Here is a 21750-nt window from a genome sequence, read left to right on the forward strand (position 1 = left end):
GTGCTAATAAGAAGGCTGCACATAATTTCAATTTTGATAGTTATAATTTCCAAGAGTGCTACTCTAAATTTAGCACAAAGAAGATTGAAATGTAGAATGCCATTCCTATCTTGTGTGATGCACGCGTAGATGCACGCTCCCCTTTCAGGTATGTCCTCAAATCCAAATAATTCAAGTTGTTTAGTTGAGTTAATGATACAATGAGCAATTTTTAATTGTTCCAATTGATCCAATGAAGTTAGTTTTTCCACAGCGAATAAACTGTTTGGCAAACTCTTGTCTCATCCAATATTCAGAAACCCCAGTTGCTGCATAATGATTTTAGCCATTATAATTATTAGCCCGAGAAGATCTAACAGGTCATATATCTTCGAAACTTTCGATACTAGATACTCGTTTTGTAACTCTATTAATAAATTCTGTGTCCTTAATACTATTCTACAAAAGATCAATTTTCTGATTCCACAATATGCCAAGTATTTTCAAAGATTCATGCTTGTTTACTATCAACAATTTGATTTCATTTCATTTCGATGACGTAACATCCTAAAATCGATACCTAACTCTCGTACGCATGCTCGTGCGCATGCGGGTTGTACACAAACATACAATTTAATACCGGTTTCGAACGGCAATTTTGAAAGGTTTTCTTGCAATAGATACTCTTGATAAATTGCAGAAGAGAAATTACGAGTACGTGAAAATTTCTTGGATCTGCCAGGAATCGAATCCGATTCCCCTAGCATGGTAGACTTGCACACTGTCTACTATGTTACGCTCACTACCAACAATTTGTTGGTTCTATTGTCTGTTGCTAAATACTGTAATATTCTTTAGTGTTAGCTCTTCATTTCCGTAAAAAAAAACTATTTCTTTGATATTAAAGCCACAAATTGTTTCTGTAAAATGATAGTTTCCGCTACATTATCTGATCCGGTGAGCACATCATCCATATAAAAATCGAACTGCAATGCTCTCAATGCCAAGGATAAATGAGTTCTATCTTTTTTATTCAACTGCTAAACATCGTAAGATATGATGAACATGCAGTATCGTAACCATGTTTAATGAATATACTTTTATGGGATCGTCGTCTTGTTTTCTCCAAAATCTCAATTGTAAATTCCGGTCTTTCTCTGCTTCCACAATTTATCTGAATATCATCGCGATATCTGCGATCATAACGTACAAATGTACTCGAAAACTTAACATAATGTGCAATAATTCGTTTTAAAGGTTGAGTCTAGGTACCTATATATATAATAACTATATAACGTTTTATTCAATAATCTGCCTTTTCTGATGCATTTCATTGATGCTTCGAACACAATTCTGAATTTTGTGCTTAAACCGTTTGATTTAAAACGGGCTATAGCAAAAAATATGACAACTCTCTGTCTAAAATATCCAAGAAATCAAATTCTCGTTTCTTCTTACAATCTTCCATGATACATATTTCTCTTAAAGAACTGGTTGTCTTAGTCTTCGATCCAGGAATCTCTTCAACTAATTCTGCTAACTCTTTCAAATTCCTAAGAGTAAGGTAAGGATCTTTTAATAAGCATACTAAATATCTCCCCTCTGAATTTCATGAGTATGTTTAGTAAAATATTCGTCATAATGTTTTTTCTTGTGCATTAAGTTGGGATTCGTTAACTTCCTCCTGTCTCCTAAATCCCTCGAGGTGATTTTGCAATATTTGATTTGTTACTATGAAACGGAGAAAAATCATGTTGTTAGTTTGCACTCATCAGTTTCCTTCCAGTCATCCATCCCAGCAAAGTTTTCTGTTATGTTAAATTTTTTCGTCCTTCTTTGATCTGTCTTACAACATATAACAAATTCTAGAATATTCCGAACTAATAACCAGATTTATGATTCCTGGTGCGTCGAATAAAGTATCTGCTAAGCTGTGGTCTTCAGAAAGTATAATGCTCTTCCTATGCAGCTTAATCTGTGATAGCTGATCTGTTATTATAGAAAGTACTAGATAATTCAAATCTATTTGTTTTGAAATTAATATGACACGATTCAATACATAGAGCATTTAATGTCCGTAGCATTTTTCATGAGAACTGAGAACTTGCCTTTCCTTATTACATGGTATTTGTAATTTACGAACCAGCTTGTTTGTAATGAGATGTGACTGTGATCTTAGCTCTAATAATGCTTTACATGTTTGCCCTAAATGTCTCGAACATATGCCTGCAAGATGACTAGAAGGACTAACGAAGTAGATTTCAAATTGCAACTATTTGTTAACGAAACTTGATTTACATCTGCCTTCACAGAATTGCTCGCTTGCTTTTTACGAAATAACATTACAACTCGCATTAATAGATTTTGTTGCACATTAATGACATTAATTTCTAATTGCTATCTTTTGACTATTAGTGTTAAGCTTTTACGATTACTGTACATGTCTTGCACATACCGCGAGAACACACAGAGAGAGAAAAAGACAGCCACACCAGATCACGAACGATGCGCGACAAGAAGCATATCATATGCGCGCGTAGCAGATCTCTCATTTGCATACAATGATAATATTACCGCATTAACAATGTAAAAACAAAATACAAAGGGTAGAATAAAGGTCTAATTATAAAATCTTGATATTAATAAAAATTAAAATAATTTGCTACTTTTTTATTATATACAAATAAGTACAATATCAAATGAATTTATGTAATATCTTTAAAAAATTATATGTTACAATACTTCTCTATTATAATCAATATTACATGAAAAAACTAATAGCCGAAAAAAAGGGCTTAAGTAGAATTGTACCTTTATCCCTTCAATTAGACTTGAAAAATAAACGAAAAATACATTAATCTTAATACTCTCATCTTTTGATGAGTGTTAAGATTAATGCCACTAATCTTTACAGATCGTACCAATTCTTGATTCCGAAATAAGTTCCGAAATAAGTCTCGGTTTAAAACTTTGGTCGAAATATCGGCGAGCTGATTTCGACAATACGTATATTCAATATCAATATCTCCAATATCAGATTTTTCTCTCATGAAGTAATAGCGAATATCAATGTGCTTACTTCTTTTCTTTTGATATTCCGGATTACCGATCAATTTGAACGCACTTTGATTGTCTACTTTAATAATGATCGCTTCTTCATATTTATAATTGCCATCACATAACAATTGTTTCAATCACACCGTTTCTTTTGCCACACACTACAATGTATTCTGCTTCAGTTATACTGAGTGATACTGTTCTCTATCGAAGAAATCCCCAGGTTATTTCACCATTGGCCAAAGTGAACAAGTAGCCAGTCATGAAACGTATGGTGTCTAAGTCACCGACATGAGTCTGAGAAATCTTTTAGGCGCACGTTCCAGCAGGTTCCATATAAGACTCTCATATTGATGATCCCTTTTGGATATCTAAAAATATTCTTTGCAAGTCAATGGTCTTTATTAAAACACGATACAAATCTACTTAGGTAATTTACAATGGACGTATCAAGTCGCGTGACATTTGATAAAAACATTAAACTGCTTGCCGGTATGGCACATTGTTCAAGTTATCACCGTATTTATTTGTCGAAGATAGATTTATATCTAGATCCGTGGAAGTACTTTTTATTTTTGGATGTTAAATCTTTGAAAAATGCATTTTATATATGATATCTGATAAATAAAAATTGACTTTGCTTCAATTGAACGTCCCGAATTATCTCAATGCCTATATAATTTCTCGCATCGTCTATTGTAATTCTAAAATTTTACTCTAGCTCATTTAAAATTACCTTAAAAGTTTCCTTCGATGATGCTAGAATTAGACTATCATTTATATAAATTATGAGATTTCACTTGACTTGAAATTACCTGTGTATACGCATGCGTCTACTTTACTCGGTACAAAATGAAAATGCTTTAGAAACAAATCAAACTTACAGTTCCATATCCGTGGCACTTGTTTCAGTTCATACAAAGATACTTACACAATTTACAAACCTTGTTCGGATGTTATCTCTTTTGAAATCTCCATGTAAGTCTCTTCTAAGGTCCTCGTTAAGAAATGCCGTTTTGATCGAATTTTATTTAATCGATTAAATCTTCATGTTCTTTAGTGCACCAAGAGCCAGCATAATACGTATTGAGTTATTTGGCCACAGGCGAAAAGATTTCCTAATAGTCGATTCCTTACTTCTGAGTGAAACCTTTTGCGCATAACCGAGCTTTATAGTGATTGGCATAGTCGTGTGTAGCATGCTTCTTTTTGAAAATCCATTTAGATCCAAAAATTTGCTTCCCTTCAGGCTTCATAGATCAATATGCCGTTGAATTCATGAGATCTTAGATTTTTACTGATTGCTTTCTTCCAGTTCAACATCTTCATTAGATATTACTTCTTTATACAACAAAAGCTCGTCCAGATTTGATTGATATCAAGTTGAGAATTTTAATATATTTCTGTCTCTTCTTCTAACTTTATCTTGATCTGTCAAATGATTCAATTAATTATCTTGACATTTATCTGAACATCTTTGTCGTTCTGATGTTCACTACCATGTTGATTGAACTCATTGATTTGATCGTCGTCATTTCGTATACTACGTTCCTATTGTCATTTTCAATTCTCTATTTAAATTTTGTTATTGATGTTGTTATTGATGTTATTGATCGCTCGTGAATGATGATATCTCTTGACGCGATGATCTTCCCAGTTTGTGGATTGCATAATCTGTAATTATACACGAATTGATAACCAACTAGAAGTAATTTTTGGGTTATTTGATCTTATTTCTTTCTTAATTGCTTGGGAATGTGGATGAAAAATTCTGGACCAAATATCCTGATATGATCAATGGTTTTCTATTCATATAGGCTTAAAGAGTAAAGAATCATGCCTTGATTACTTGCAGTATTAGTATGTGATTCAGGATATAGCAAGCAATATTAATGGCTTCTGCCCACTTCACGGATAAGTTCTTAGCATCTTGCATTTATTGTTCTTTTTAACTCCATCTTGTTCGAAGGCAAAAGGAGTTATTATCCCCTTGTTATTTCCGATATTTATTTCTTTTCCACATAAGAACCTCAATTTATTCATTACAGTATTCTTTGTCATTATTCACACGTAGAGTTTTAATATGTCTCTGAAATTGTTTTCAACGATGCGACGCATTCTTTTAGTTTGTCTAGAACATCAGTCTTGTGTTCAATAAATTATACCATAGTGTAATGAAATATACGGTAGGCTGTACAATTACTTTAAAATTTACGAAATAGTTAGAGCCTCCCACCTTCTTGTGATATTTTTCCAGACGTCACTATTAATTAACTCTTCGAGTAGCGGTTTGTCAAAAAGTGTTGATGTTGCTTACCGTATTGACATCGCAGAAGTTCTCTGTTATCTTGACGTCAATCATCGAATCGCTGATTAGTTTCTCTTTGCACATCAATCTTATGTATTGTACCTGTAGTTTACATAACCAAGATATTCATGCCAACACTTCATGTTCATTGTAAATTATCAAATATGTATTGTTTCTTGAACGGTTAAAAAAATATACGAAAAAGATTATTATGCGTTAAGATAAGATTATTTGCGTTTTATGCCACTAGCTTTTAGTATATCGTTCAGGAACAGTTACACGGAATCATTTTTAAAAACTGCTTTATACTCGTAGTTTTTATTGCACGCATCTACGGGGAAAAGATTTTTATTAAAAGGTACGTAGAGTACTTCCTCCAGTATGCTGTCTAATCATTGATCGTTTACAAGAGTCTTTATGTACATAGTGCCTCGCCCATGCACCTTGCACTTCGTGCCATCATCTAAAGAAACGTGTTCATCTTCATAAGAATGAAGGTTAAAAATCTAGATACGTCGGATTGATACGTTTCGATGCTCCACTATCGAAGATCCACATGTCCTTCATTGCTAGATTAGGATTTTTTTTTCATAATTTCAGCCGAGAAAGCTGATTCAATTCTTGAATCATTGTTCTTCTGTTTCTCCTTGTTTCAGATGTCTCGATCTTTTTCTTTCGGCACCTTTTTATGTAGTGGCCTGGTTTGTGACAATAAAAAGACTCCTTCTTTGAAAACTTTGTCTTCTTTGAAAACTCTATCTTCTTTTCTGTTGCTCTCGGTCATATCTTGTTTGATTTTAGATTTGTGGAGCGCGCTAGTCACCTCGTCTGTTACATGCTTTCTAGCTTCCTCTTTGATGAGACGCTTTTTTAACTTGTCAAGCATTTGATTCGCACTCTCCACAATATCCCGGGCAGTCACGAGAACATTACATTTTTCAAGCAAGCTTCCCAAAATTTTAGCCATCAAAGTTACGTTCAAAACAGTCTCTCCGATTATCAATGTAATTCATCTATCCCCCGCGCCATTTTGTATTCGCGGAATCGAATCATTCGGTCATTAGAAGTAATTTATTCGACTCACTTTTGTTTGTGTACATTTGTACACAAAGTTTAGTTTGTTCCACATTTTAGCTGCCGTATTGCAGGTCAACAGAAATTCAAGTTGTATTCTTGATGACGATATAATTATTTTGGCATTTTTTCCTGTCCCATTGTGCTCTCTGATTATCTGTCGTTCTTCTCATTTCTCTATGCGAATCTATTTGCAACAAAGACTTCTTTCATCTGGAATTTTCAGGCTTGGAAATATATCCTGTCGATACTCCTTAAATCGATCTGCCATGTTTAAAACTGTGTTTCTTGGTCTGCTAAACGATTCTAGGCTGTTGAGCCTTTACGGTTACCATATACGTCTTGCATACACCGAGAGAACAGAGAGAAAGAAAAAGCAGTCACGCTAGACCGCGAACGACGCATTTACAAGAAGCATACCATATATGCGCGCGCAGCAGATCTCTTATTCGCTCTTATCCACACAAAATGGTGTTAACAGTATTACTGTGTTAACAATGTAAAAACAAAATATATAATTAGGCTTGAAAAACAGATGAAAAATACATTAAACAATTAGTTTGTTCCTCTTGTGATTCAATAGACTATATGTAGCAAGATATTATGTGCTTTAGCATTTGCGACAGCTTATGAATTTGTCCTTCCTTAACGTAATGTCCCGATTTTAAACAATTGATATGATATAATTGTGTTTTTCTTATCTCTGTATGTCTATCTGAAACAGAGATTGTTTTAGAAATTCCACACAATTATAAATACAATGGTTATCTTTGCAAACGGAATATGTCTGTAAAGAAACAGCTAACACAATTCATTTGTCATTCTTTTTACTTGCTTTTTACCTGCATATTCTTTTGTTTAACTTTATTGCCTTCCAACATATCGAAGGTGCAACATCCCTTTCAAAAATTTGAGAAAATCCTGGGATTGTAGGCATATAATTCTGATTTAGTTACCTTCTTATAACTTCTTTCCACTCACGTTGCGAATGGTAATCTAATTTACTCTTCGCAAGGAAAATAACGATAGTATGCCAATGATTCACAGGTACATTTAAAACTTCTAGAGCCTTCAAGTGCAAACATATATGTACAATGAATTGTTTCAACGATTTATGTTTGTCTTTAGTAATTTGCGTAAACTCTAAAAGTCCCGACAAATGTCTGTTTATAATTAATCTTTAATTTTCATAATGACTTTTCAACAAGTCTCAAGCTATCTTATAATTTTCAGTTAATGTATCTAAGCTACTTATTACTTCTAAAGTTTTAATATACTTCTCAAATTCTGAAATTTTTAAACTAGCGATAATTTATCATGTATAAAAATAATGAATGCATCCTTGAAAAGCATCCATTTGTCGTATTAGCCATTAAACAGTGGCAATTTTAATGTTAATAATTTAATGTCAATCACCTGGTAGCTGATTCACTTTACCTATTTGCAAATGTTGAGCAACTACATTCACTTAGGCGAATACTTATCATAATAGAATGTACCTTATCTGAAGTCTGATAATACAGGATCTCAAAAACTATATTCTTTCACCTTTTGCATCTTGCATTACTTTCTCTAACTGCTCGTCTCCCTTCATGCGTAGTGTTTCTAACTGCGTCTGATTATCTTTGAAAAATGCCCATTTTTTCAACTTTGCATAACGTGCTTCTGTGTATACATAATATTCTCTGTAAGAAAATTGTTGTTCAATGTCAACTGATCTTTTAAATATGCTCGCTTCACTTTCAATTTTCGTAAATCGACCATGTTTTCTATGTGTTGTTAAGCCGACACTCTTCGAAATTATGTTTCCAATATATACTGATATACTTATGCAAATGATCTACTTCTGCAATTCCTCAAGCCTTACATTGGAAGTTAAAAAATTATGTTACAGTAACGTACTACTGAAGGAATGAAATAAGATTGAACACTTTATACGAAAGAAAAAATGCTTTATAGCGCTCGAAGATCTTGGCTGCGTCGCCAGAACATTCTTCTTTGCGCCCTCTAGTAGATTTTTTTATTCATTCCGGTGAATCATAATACCATGATTCAGAACATTCTCGACTACCTAATTTCACGTGACAATCGCAGCGGCAATTTAAAATAAATTTGTCTCTAACAGGATCTTCTATATAGGATCTATTCATATAGTTAAATATATTAATAAATGTAGAAGCTATATCTGGCTTTGTATTTGTAGAAACTATCAACTTGTTCCCTGTAAATTTTAAGCAAAGTTTTAGTTTACTCTTTCAGAAGTATAGGAACTTTGACAGATTAATTAGCCTTTTCCATGCCACTTTAATTTCATGCCACAAAATAATTTCAAGATATATTCCTTTTGGGATAAAATACAACAATCGCTAGTACTAATTATTTCAAATTCAACATATGTCTTCGTATTTCTTGTGATTTTAATCTTGAATTTTTCGCTAAATTGTCTTAGGATTTTATTTATTTTAACAATATCATTTCCTATTAATAAGCCATCATTGACATAGATTCCTGAAAATATATTATTATCAGCTCTTTTATATAAACAAATAATATTGTTCTGAGTCAAGAGTTTTGAAATCTTCTTTTTTAAGAAATTCAGTGAGTCTGATATTCCATCTAAGAGGAACCTGCTTTAAGTCATACAACTATAGACGCATAATATTATTTAATATTTTAAGCAAAATATTAAATAATATTATGCGCTTATAGGGACAGTGCTTTCTTTAACTTAAGTATCTTTTTTTTATAATTGTATCCTTCTATCTGGATACGTATAAATGTCTTCGTTTAATTCTCCATATAAGAAGATTTTTTAACCTCAAAAGTTATCATTTTAAAACCTCTTGGCTGTTGCAAAAATACTCTTTAGTGCACTATGACTTATTACTAGACTGTGTATGTCTCCTGATAATCAATACGATATTTTTCTGCTCACAACCTTTTACCACCAATCTGATCTTATATTTACTGTCCTGTTTAATTCTAAAAATCCACTTGTGTAAAGATTGTCCTGTTTCAATCAAATCTTCATCCAGTATTTACATATATTGTTTTCCTTTAATCCTTTTCTTCTTTTATAACTTTAAATCATTTTTCTTTATTATTAAACTCTGTAACTGCATTTTTATAAGTGAGATATTTATATTTCTTTTTCTTCTTATAATTAGTATTGTTACTCGTGATCGAGCGTACTTCTCTTATATGTCTGTGGTCTTCGCACGCTGGTTGTACATATAGGACCTACATTTTAACGTTGATTCCGAACAATGAAATTCTGTTAGAGAAGTATTCTTGGCAAAAATATTCTCGATGGGTTCTTACCGAAAAGAGACAAGCGTATCTCCTTTGCTATGTCCTGAAAATATTTTTAGTTCTACTGGAAATTGAACCCGGGATCTCTAACATAGCAAAATCAATATTCTATCTGCTTTGCCATACTCGTTTTCGATTAGTGAAATACACATAATCTTTATATTTTTCCGGTCATTTCCTTATCCTATCTAATCTTCTACTTCTGTTTCTTGACTTTTGTTTTGTTTTTTTAATTACCTTCTATCCCAGTCAGAAATAATAATGGAATTGACATCAAATCGATATCAATTCGAAAGCGTCAACGTCGATTCCATTATCATTTCTGATTGAGATAATATTATTTTAAAGTCATCTCTCTAATTGTCAATCCATCGTTTGCATCTTTTAATGAATCATCTGAATTAAAACTCACATCACTGTCTTCATTATTTTTATCAGTATTTTCTTTGTTATTTATATCTAGTAAATATAATATCTTCTTATTTTTACTTGTTTCTTGATTTATCCTTTTGTCCATTGCAATGCATAATTGAAATTTTATATCTTGCTAATATTATTTTTCTTTTAACTTTATCTTATAAACTATAACCGTGATGCATAACTAACAAAACGATATTCTGCACTTTTTTAATCTAATTTCTTCATCGGATTTAAAATTTTAGCGTAAGTAACTGAACTAAAAATTTGCAGATTAATCAAATTTAGTTTTCTATCTCCACATCCTATAGAGTTATTTTAAATGTGTCTGCAAGAGATCTGTTCAGCAAATTAGTTATTGTATAAAGGGCTTTTTCCCATCTTTATTTAAATCAGCATCAAACAATAGAGCTCCGACCTTTTCCATGAGCGTTCTGTTAAATTTCTCAGCTTTTCCATTTAATTGAGGAGTATGTGATATAGTGATATTAAATTAAGTTCAATATCTTTCTTTCTGTACTATTCGTCATACATTTTATTTGCAAATTCTCTTCCATTGTCACATCTTATTTTTGCGACTTTAAGGACTTTTACTTTCTATTTTACTTCCATCTTTTCAACGTAATTTTTTATCTTTTCTGCAGCTTCTTGTTTTCATTGTAACAAGCACGCCATAAAATCGTAAAATATTATATGTATAATCATCCATTAAGATAATACAATATTTTTTACCGTCCCAAGTATTCGGGACTTATAGGACCACAAATATGTATATAATTTGTAGAGGTTTCTTTGCTCTTGCTCTTTCATTTACAAACTCTTAAATACTTCTTCTTCGTGCAGATTTTGTAAACTTTTGAGTTCTGTTCATCTCAGCTAATGATAAAACTAAACGACTTATCTTATTATCTCGACTTATCTTCCAAAGATCTTTAAAGCTGTTGTATTTAATATAAATCATTTTTCTATACCACAATTTTAGTTTATCAACTGTGTTTTCCGTCAAATGAGTATCATTACTGTCAGGATTTTGCCTCCAATTTTTGATCTTGACTTGAAATAAATCGTTTTTAATTTATTATCTTTTAATACAGTTTATTTTTATAACTTATTATTACTTCGATCATCACAAGCAATACTTTATCACTGCTGTTGATAATTGCATTCACAGACAGTAGATTTTTGCTCAATTCAGACATGTAAACTACTTCCTTTAATTTGCAGCTTTCAAATTCTATAGATCTTGAACTTTCTGCTATTATTGACTCATTCAGTTTGATTATTCCAATTCTTATAGCTTCTTGTAATTCTTGATTCTTTCTCATTTATTCATCATATTAGTTGTTGTTTCAGAATCAACAATCCAATCTTCACCTCTATCTCTATTAGTCGCTAAGAATGACCTTATCCTCGATTTCATTCTTTTTAGCTTTGTCTTTCCTAAAATAATTATTTTTATTAGTATGATTATTTTTCTTTCAGATGCCTTTCGTATTTCTGGTCTGGTCCTTCTTGTCATTTCCATATGACCTAACTTATTGTAACAAAAAACACCTAATGTTTTCCAATTACATTTTCTACAATCTTTCAGAAATATAACCAATTGCATTTAAAGCATTTCTTACTTGTTGCTTTAAATGACTTTTCTTCAGGTTCTTCACTTGCCTTGCTTTTATTCTCATCTCCTCCGTAATCAACCTTGTTGTCAAAATCTTCAATGTTTTATTGATAAAATCGCATATGACTATATTCTTCTGGTAATGTTGCCAATACCTTTAGAGAGAGAGATAATCATGATATCAACAACTATTACAACAACTTTTAGGGCATTTAGTCTGATTAAGAAGTTCTTCAATTTATTGATATAAATTACTATCAGTACTTTTACAAAGGATATTGTTACGTCCGGAAAACTCTACAATTCTTATCTTTCATAAAAAATTTGAAGCATTTATTTTTATACAGCAAATAGTTATAAAAATAATTAAAATTCAATTTTTCTAACTGACAAATTTGATAGGACTCAGAGTTAGCGGGGGCAGAAGGTCAATCGTCTCGAAGCCCAATAAGTCTCTTATAGAAAATCTTTGTTCATCAGTATTTGACGTTGCTTGTGGACATTTGGACTTAGATAAGACTAATTAAAATCTCCACTAATCAGATTCCTCCAAGTATTCAATTCCTAGAAGACGCTAAATCAATGATCGATTACCAAAAACAAAAAAAGGCATATCCTCCTCGTGAGTATAAATACGAGCCTTCTGCGAGCCTTATCATAAAATTTCAATCAGTCGACAAGTTTAGTTGTTCCAAGTGCGGAGTTCTCGCTGCAATCCAAAATGATCAATTCACTCTTGACAATTTTTCATCCTTCGTTAAGAAGCATGACAGAGACATCATTGGGGACATCACTGGAGACTTCCGCTATAGTTTGCCACTGCCTCCAACAAATAGTAAGCACAAACTTCTTTTTCCCTTTTTTATGTTAATTTAATTTTAAAATTATATGACCAATATTCTCTCGCTCATTTATTTTTTCTCAATCTTTTCTCTCTTTAACCGTAGAGACATTCCAGTCCATTTATTCTCCTAACGAATTAAATGGTAAAACGCTTCAGATAATTCACCACTTTCTTTACTCGGAATCACTTAAGAAGTAAAACGATTCAGGTAATTAACTTTTTCTTTACTCAGAATTACTTAAGCGGTAAAATGCTTCAAGTGATTCACCTCTTTCTTATTCAGAGTTACTTAAGCGCTAAAACTCTTCAGGCAACTCATCTACCTTATTCTCTACTCAGAATTACTTAAGCGGTGAAACGCTTTAAGTAATTCAAGGTCATTCTTCCTAGAACTATAACTCCTTGGGGAAAACTTTCCTCCTTCCTTCTCTTCTTTTTTTACGTTCTTCTAATTACCTGTGATGAGCCCTAACGAGAGAAAATTTTAAATATATAATCTGGCGAAATAATCACATAGCGGGACGTAAGAAGTGGGCCAAGCTCGCAAAACTTAAAAAGGTTAGCATTCCGATTATTACGCGGATACAGACTGGGCAATTTATTTCCCCTCAAGCCCGTCGTCAACTTATAAGGGCTCATTTGCGCCAAAAATATCAAAATCGAGCCTCCGCCGACGTCCCTGTTGTGGATCTTATCTTTGACAATTCAACCAATAATTTCTGTAACAATACATCTACGGAACCTTCCTTGGATTTTGAATTCTCTTCTCCCTCCTACTCTCCTATCCTCGATAATTTCCAGAATTTCCTCCTCTCTCTCACTCTCCAGTCCCTTTAGAAGACAATAGGATATTAAATGAGATTTTCTCCTCCCTCGAACAAGTTAACTTACATATTCCACTTCCCCTAATACTCAACACTCAAACACACAGTAATTTGTAACAGATGAAATGTACATAAATATTTAGATCCACAACTATATATATAAATATCTCTATATAAAGTTATCATATGTTTATGTGAATGTATATATAACTTAAGTAAATAAACGTATACATATACAGAGTATTCCATTTTAATCGATCACCTTAAATATCTTTTGAACAGTGCATTTTAAGCAAAAATGTTTCAGATAAATGTTTTGGGTTTTTGAGGGGGACATAAGATGATGCTCTTGATTTGATTTTGAAATGTGTAATCAAGGTCAGAGCAAAATCATTTGTGATTCAGGATCATAACCTGGATAAAATTTATCAAAATCAAGGTCATTGTATTATTCCTTTTATTTTTGCACTAAAAATTTCTACATAAAAATGAAATTAAGAGGTACGACCTCCAATGACTTCGAACTTGACAAATGTTATTCAGAATATGATTCTGAAATCCAATAACTGTGGCACGCGCCCAGAGTGATAACCATAAAAACGATGTTGAGTTGCTTTCTTCCTTGGCTCCTTAACTCCTTCTTTCCATTGAAATAAAAGAATCCTGAGGCCTGGACGTAACAGAACTCTTGAAATTGGGAGGGGAGGGGGGTTCGTCTGGGATTATGTGCGATCTTTGGTAGGGGTAATGAACTTGGATTCCACAGCCGATAAATCTACAGGAGAAAATCTTTATAAAATTGCTCTAAGTGGCTCAATTGAATCTAAATCAAATACACTAGACAATATATACTTTTATTTCTGTCAAGTCGTCTCAATCCACTACTAGGAACGTTGATTTCAGTTCTAATAAATTTGATATTATAGAAGATATTTCAACAAATTTTTCTAAACCTTGTACTCGATCTTAGCGCTTCATTCGACCCCGCAGATGATTTAGCCGGTGTTTATCATGACTACTCCTAAATCTGAGGTCCAGACACAATGACAAACGGTAATTTGTATGATACTTTAAAGTACGCCGTTAAAGCCTTTTCTTTGACGGTTAAAATTTCGTTAACTTATTTTATTGAAGGATATGAAGAAGCGAGATGTATATTGCCTGTCGAAGCAGAGTCACAGTTTATTAAAATCATAAGAACTAGAATAGGAGAAGTGCGTCGTACCAAATAGAGACTTAAATAACGTAAATAAATTAACGCAATATTTAAAACAAATCTATGGACCTGCTAAAAATGTATACAGTTACAAGGAAAACTAAGGTGTATTTATCAAAAAAAAAAAAAACAAAAATGTAATTATGCATGCAAACAGAATAAAAATCTTGGGAAAACAAATATTAGAAACATATCGAAATTTGGGAAATGATTTAAGGACAAAATAACAAAGTTTCGTTAAAACAGGACATGTGCAAATTTCATAAGAGAACTAAAAACCTGAAATAGAATAAAGAATAGCTAGAAATCTAGGCGTACAAGAGACTGTGGTCAACGCGCTAAGGATAGAAAGAGAGCTACAGGAGACAGATTTACGAAAAAAGAGTCAGGTCAAGCTGTACAACTCTACTAGCACTTTAAAGGAAAAGATCAATGGACTAATTAATATATAAATGAAACGCACTAGATATCGATTTTATTTCACAATCGCTTAGAGAACTAAATATCTAGTTCACAATATATGTAGTCATTTCTTCATTCAATTATTTAACTAGTTTACCGTTGCAGATCGAACCAACCTTACGGTGCGGCTTTTGGCTACCACTCAGTGGTTTGTCCTTACGGCGATTATCCCTATCAGATAGGGAAGGTTATGTAGCTACTAATTGTAGAACATTAACATTAATTTCTTAACCGAAACCTGATTTAAAGATAGAAATTTTGATAAAAATTTGTCGAAAACGGGATCACGGTACGGACAAATGTCGATTCCGCAATTCTTAATCCTCACAATCCGTAAATGTATTACAAGCAAAGGTTGAAATTTGCCAATTATGTTCAAAATCTGGACATATCGCTAAAACGTGCCGATCAAATAATAATATCAATTTTTTCACGAGTAAAAATTCCGTTAATTGTCAGTAGTGCGATAGAACCGGTGACTTTGCTAATAATTGTTGGAAAAGACAAAACACTAAACACGATCAAGATAATAAATAAAAAAATCATTTGTTAAGTATGCAATAACTTTGGGCATGTTTCTAAGAATTGTCGCTCAAAATTAAATCAACAGCAAAATACTAAAAACAATGTATTTTGTTGTTATTATAAAGAAACAAGTCACTTGCTTAAGTCATGTAAATTGCGTATTGTTAGTAATAACCATAGGACAAATGATCAAGGAAACTTTCAAAACCCCTTGAAATCAGATGTGCAACAGGGTCCAAACCGTGTCTCACACCCGATGACTTCATGGAAAACCAAATAAGTAAAAATATGTCGGGCATATGACAAGTAACTGTAAATCTCGACAAACATAATTGTACATCTACCGTTCAGATAAACACAATTATGATTCAATTCCACCAATAATCTTAATGTTAGACACGAGTTCTGGACCAAATGTAATTAAAGAAAAATTTGCTTCTAAAAATTAGACGGTCAATTATAATAATATTTTAAAATTGAATAAATGAGCATCCTGTTTACATTCTCGGAGAAATAACTTTACTTCTTTTCAAACAAGAAATATACTAAAATATAATAAACATTTCACTTAGAATCTAACAATTTTCCAATCTCGCAGTCCAGCATATTAGGTAACGATTTCTTTTAACAGACTTCCTCGAAAATAAATTACGCGAAGGGATATTTAGATGTGTTAGGAATTAATACTTTTTTTTTCATCAGAAACAATCGCATATCCAAAATGAGAATTATAATTCTATGTAAGAGTAGAAGACTCTAGATAAGAGATAAAAGTAGGATACATATCAAATTTAAAGGTGGCTCGAAATCTATTGGGAGACACCATCATAGAAAATGTTTCGGATAAAGCATATCTAAATATTATAAGTACGTCGAACGAGGGGTCGGAAGTTCCAACGCTACTCCCTAAATGAAATTTTTGATACCGAAATATAAAATACTCATGGACGAAACGAATATTAAAAACAATTTTAATGACGAAACAAACTCAAAAATCAACCAAGATGAAATTATAAACAAAAACAAAGACGCAATAATAATGAAAGGAACGAGAAAATCGAAAAGTAAAGTAAAGGAAATAAAATAAAGAAATACTAACTAAAGAAGAAAGCAAAGGTTAAAGAAAAGGTTGAAAACAAAATAGTTAGAAGAACTAAAAATTTAAATAAAAATTCTATTATAAATGTTCATCGAGAAGATTTCCATATCTCCTTCGAAATCTTTAATTCCAAAATCCTTAGAGAGAGAAGTTATTAAATTCCTCCTGGAAATTTAAATAATAATTTTAGAACACTTCCTCTGCAATTCTAAAAATAATTTTAAAATTGCAGAGGAAAGTTTCTAAACTTCCCTGTCAAATTCTACTTGTGTCGATTCCAAGAAGGGAAGTTACCAAGTTACCTCGCTATGCAATACGATTTCATCTTATTTAAAAAAGTCAAAAGAAAAGAGCTCCACTCTCAAAGAGAATTACTTCTGAATTACCAAGTGTTGGAATGGAAGGAAATATTATATTTACCAAAATGAAATCTCTCACATTAATTCTAACGAAACTTTAAATTATATAATTATAAATTAAAAGAGAATAAACTGTCTTAAAAAACTCTTCATCTACACAAATCCAGTCTCAAGAAATGACAGATAAAGTTTGCGTATACGAAAATCTAAAAACAAAAAAAAATAAAACAAGAATCTCAAAACAAAGTCGTGAAAAACCCATGAACTCTGCACGAATGTTTAATAATAAACGAAATTAAAAATAATCAGGTTGACGTAATTAAAAATTTATTACGACGGGAATATTTAAACTCTAAAAAAGGAAAACGTAATAAGCCTTGTAACCAAAAATCAAGACAGATTTTATATTCCCGGAGAAAAATTAACTGCAACTAACGTGTTACAACACCAGATACCAACGACGGACGATCGGCCTATTAATACTCGATACAGATTTCCACAAATACATAAAGAAGAAATAAATAAATAAGTGGAGGAGCTACCAGAAGAAGGTATTGTAAAACACTTTCAGTCACACGCCTACTTGAATCGTGCCGAAAAAGAAATTCAAAAGGAAATAAACGCTAGAAAATGATTTTAGATTTTTCAAGCTCTGAATGATAAAACTATTGGCGATGCTTATCCGTTTCTTAATATCGTCAATATTTTAGATCAATTAGGTGGGATGCAATACTTTTCAGTATGCGACTTAGCCTCCGGATTTCATCAAATAAAAATGGATCCTGCGGATAGTCACAAAATAGCATTTACAACTCTTTTTGATCACTACGAGTTTGACCGGATTAAAAAACGCTCCTGCAACAATTTTTTTATTAATTGATTAATTGATTTGGTTTTAACAGGACTACAAGGGAAAGAATTATTTGTTTATATGGACAATATTGTTATTTATGCCACATTGGAAGAACATGAACAGAAATATAACTTATTAATCAAACGATTCCGCAACGCTGATTTAAAATTACAGCCTGAAAAAAAATGAAAATTCTTAAAATCAGAAGTGATTTATTTAGGATACATAATGAGTAAGAATGGGATCAAATCTAAAAAATTAGAATCCGTGAGACAATTTCCTAGATCCAAAACGCCAAAAAACATTAAACAGTTTCTCGGATTAGTAAGATATTACAGAAAATTCATATCTAACTTTTCAAAATTAACTAAGCCTTTAATAACGTTATTGAAAAATGAAGAATACGTTTTGAATGAATCTGCTCAAGAGGAATCTTTCGAAACACTAAAGGAAAACTTATGTGAAAAACCAGTACTACAATATCCCAATTTTTCTAAATATTTTATTTTAATTACTAATGGCTTAGGAATAGCCATAGGAGGAATCTTGTCACAAGGAGAAATTAATAAAGATCGATCGATAGCATACGATTCTCGAACTATAATCGATAACGAATGAAAATACGATATCTATGTGAAAGAAGCTCTAGCTATAATATATTACGTTAAATTTCAAACCATATCTGCATGAACGAAAATTTAGTTACGAATCATAAATTCTTGCTTTGGTTTTGTTACGTCCAGACTCCGCAGTCTTTTCTTCGATTAGAATTTTTGTCATCATCATAAAAGTTATTAACAAGTAATACCAGTAGATTATCTGTTTCTACCATAGGAAGTTACAATAGTGACGAGCTGAATAACATTCGCCTTTTTAGACTAATAATCTACTCGGGATGAAGTTGGATTAAATATTTGGACCAAGTGTCGAATGGATGAACTTTATTCCGATGAACAGAAGAAATAAATAATTTAAGAATTACAAACTGAAACAGCAGTTGTTTGTAATAAATGACACATATGACTTTAAACTATCATATTGAGCATCCGACAAATGGTCGATGACGGAAGTTGTTTTAGACACATATCCTATTCCATTTCACAATCGATACTCTTAATCCTAATCCTAGATTAGACCAAACGCGAGGTCTGTTATTAACTCGCGAATATAAAAAAAAGGAGGCCTTTCGCGAACAGACAGTCAAAACAGCTACAAAACATCACTCTATCGATTCACTACCAGTCAAATTTTAACCCGAAATTCTTAGTTGGCTATCAGTTCTCTCAACCGACTTTAGTTGTGATCCGCAATCAGATCTCTCAACTTTGATCTTAATCGCGATATGATCAAATCATTCAATCGAAATCCAATGCATCCAAATCATAGGCAAACCCCTCCTTGGGTCCAAACATCTACGGGACATCCAACAACCTACAGTCATCGAGATTGGACCTCCGTCATTCTCTAAAACCAAAACGGAAAAATAAATTAGTACACATCAAAATTATGCTACATTTAGAAAATTAAACTCAGAATGATCTTTTCATGCGATCTTCCCGCAAATCATAAATTCAGCGTATTCGCAATCAGAGACATTGTATCATCCCCCAAGATATCAATATGAGATTGTAAATTATCGTAATTGCTTGCCAACACACTCTCTTTTTCTCTCTCTTTCATAGACCTTCTTTTATTCACATAATTATACTCAGACATCATCGTCACGACAGGCACGCTAATGTAAAAATAAATACGGTGCTTTTGTGAAAGCAAATAATAGATTCTATAAATAGCGTAACATAACGTAATATAAATATGATGCCTAATAATGGTACAGGCGATAATCAAATTAAATATTTAAATTAGATGTAGAAATTAATATAAATTATATAATAGTATATGTACAAAAACTATTATAATTAGATATAATATTACATAAATTAGACAATTAGCATACATAATAAAATAATTAACTTACAATTTGTTATTAAACAAATACGATAATGGACGTAAGGGAGTAGGACATTTCATATTAACATATTTTCATATTAACATATTTTCTTATACATGATGTAAACATAATTAACGTAAAACAACAAATGAATTAATAACATTAATTTCATATTTACGTAGGAATGTAAGTGCTATAACTCATTACAGAAATGGTAGACGAAAATAATACTATATGAAACTACAGAATAAATTTATCTTCTTGTTTTTCTACAAATTTCTTCTCTAAATTTCTATCTCTAGCAATCAATTGCAATAAAGGAAAGGTTCTACGCGTAAGAATCGAGTGTTAGTAGTTCAATGATAACGAAAACTAAGACAGACACAATAATCCTGCGAATAGCATTTTATCGCTTGTAGAGAACATAACTTAAAGAAAAGGGAAATGCAAATAAACAAGAAACGAGATACGTGACAAAAAATACGCTACGGATGCGAACACAGTACAAGAACAGTGCAGAACGTAACGCTTCGTCAACTGCGTTTTCGCAATTTACATTCGCAACTGTACATCGATTAGTAAAAACATTGCAAGAAACGTTATATAAAGGCGAGTTCGCGCGCGCTCACACACACACGCACGCGCACACACGCACGCGCACACACGCACGCGCACACACGCACGCGCGCACACACACACACACGCACGCACGCACGCACACGCACGCACGCACGCACACATGCACGCACGCACGCACACGCACATACACATACACACACACACACATCATATCATTGGAACATCATCAGGGACACAGGCGCTATAGCCACTTCCTGCAACAAATAGTAAGCACAAACTTCTTTTTCCCTTTCTTGTGTTAATTTAATTTTAAAGTTATATAATATTCTTTCGCTTATTTATTCTTCCTCAATTTTTTCTCTCTTTAATCGCAGCGCTACTCCAACCCATCCTAACGAATTATTTAAGCGGTAAAACGCTTCAAGTAATTCATCTCGTTCTCTACCCAGAATTATTTAAGCGATAAAACGCTTGAGATGATTCACATCTTTCATACTCAGAATTACTTAAGCGATAAAACGTTTCAGGTAATTCATCTCTTTCTCAGTGTGACTTAAGCAGTAAAATGTTTCAGGTAATTCATCTCATTCTCTACTCGGAATTACTTAAAAAAGAAAAAAAACACTTAAGAGAATTACTTAAGCGGTAAAACATTTTAACTAATGCATTTTCTCTAGAACCAAATCATAACTTCTGAAAAACTTATCTCCCTCTCCTCACTCAGAATTATCTTTTCTTTCTACTTTTTCTAATTATCCATGAGCACTAACGAGAGAAAATTTTAAATATTATAAATGGTCTGGCGAAATAAGCACAGAGCGGGACGCAAGAAGCGGGCCAAGCTCGCAAAACTTAGAAAGGCTAGTGTCTCGATTATTACGCGGATACAGACCGGGCAATTCACCTCCCCTCAAACCCGGCATCAATTTAGAAGGACTCACTTGTTCCAAAAATATCAAGATCGAGCCTCTGCCCTGTTGTGGACCTTACCTCTGATAATTCAACCAATAATTCTTCTAATAATATACCTTCGCAGTTTTCTTTGGATTTTGAATCCTTCTCCCTCTTACTCTCCTATTCTCAAAACTCAGAATCTCCTTCTCCTTCTCACTCCCAATTCTTCTAGGAGACAATAGAACATTAGATGAGATTTTCTCCTCCCTCAAACAGATTATCCAATCCACATATCCCATTTCTCCTAATATCTATATGAAATATTACATAAATATTTATATCTACAACTATATATATATATATATATATATATAACTCT

Source organism: Atta colombica, unplaced genomic scaffold (assembly GCF_001594045.1).
Source record: "Atta colombica isolate Treedump-2 unplaced genomic scaffold, Acol1.0 scaffold202, whole genome shotgun sequence".
Classification (NCBI taxonomy): domain Eukaryota; kingdom Metazoa; phylum Arthropoda; class Insecta; order Hymenoptera; family Formicidae; genus Atta; species Atta colombica.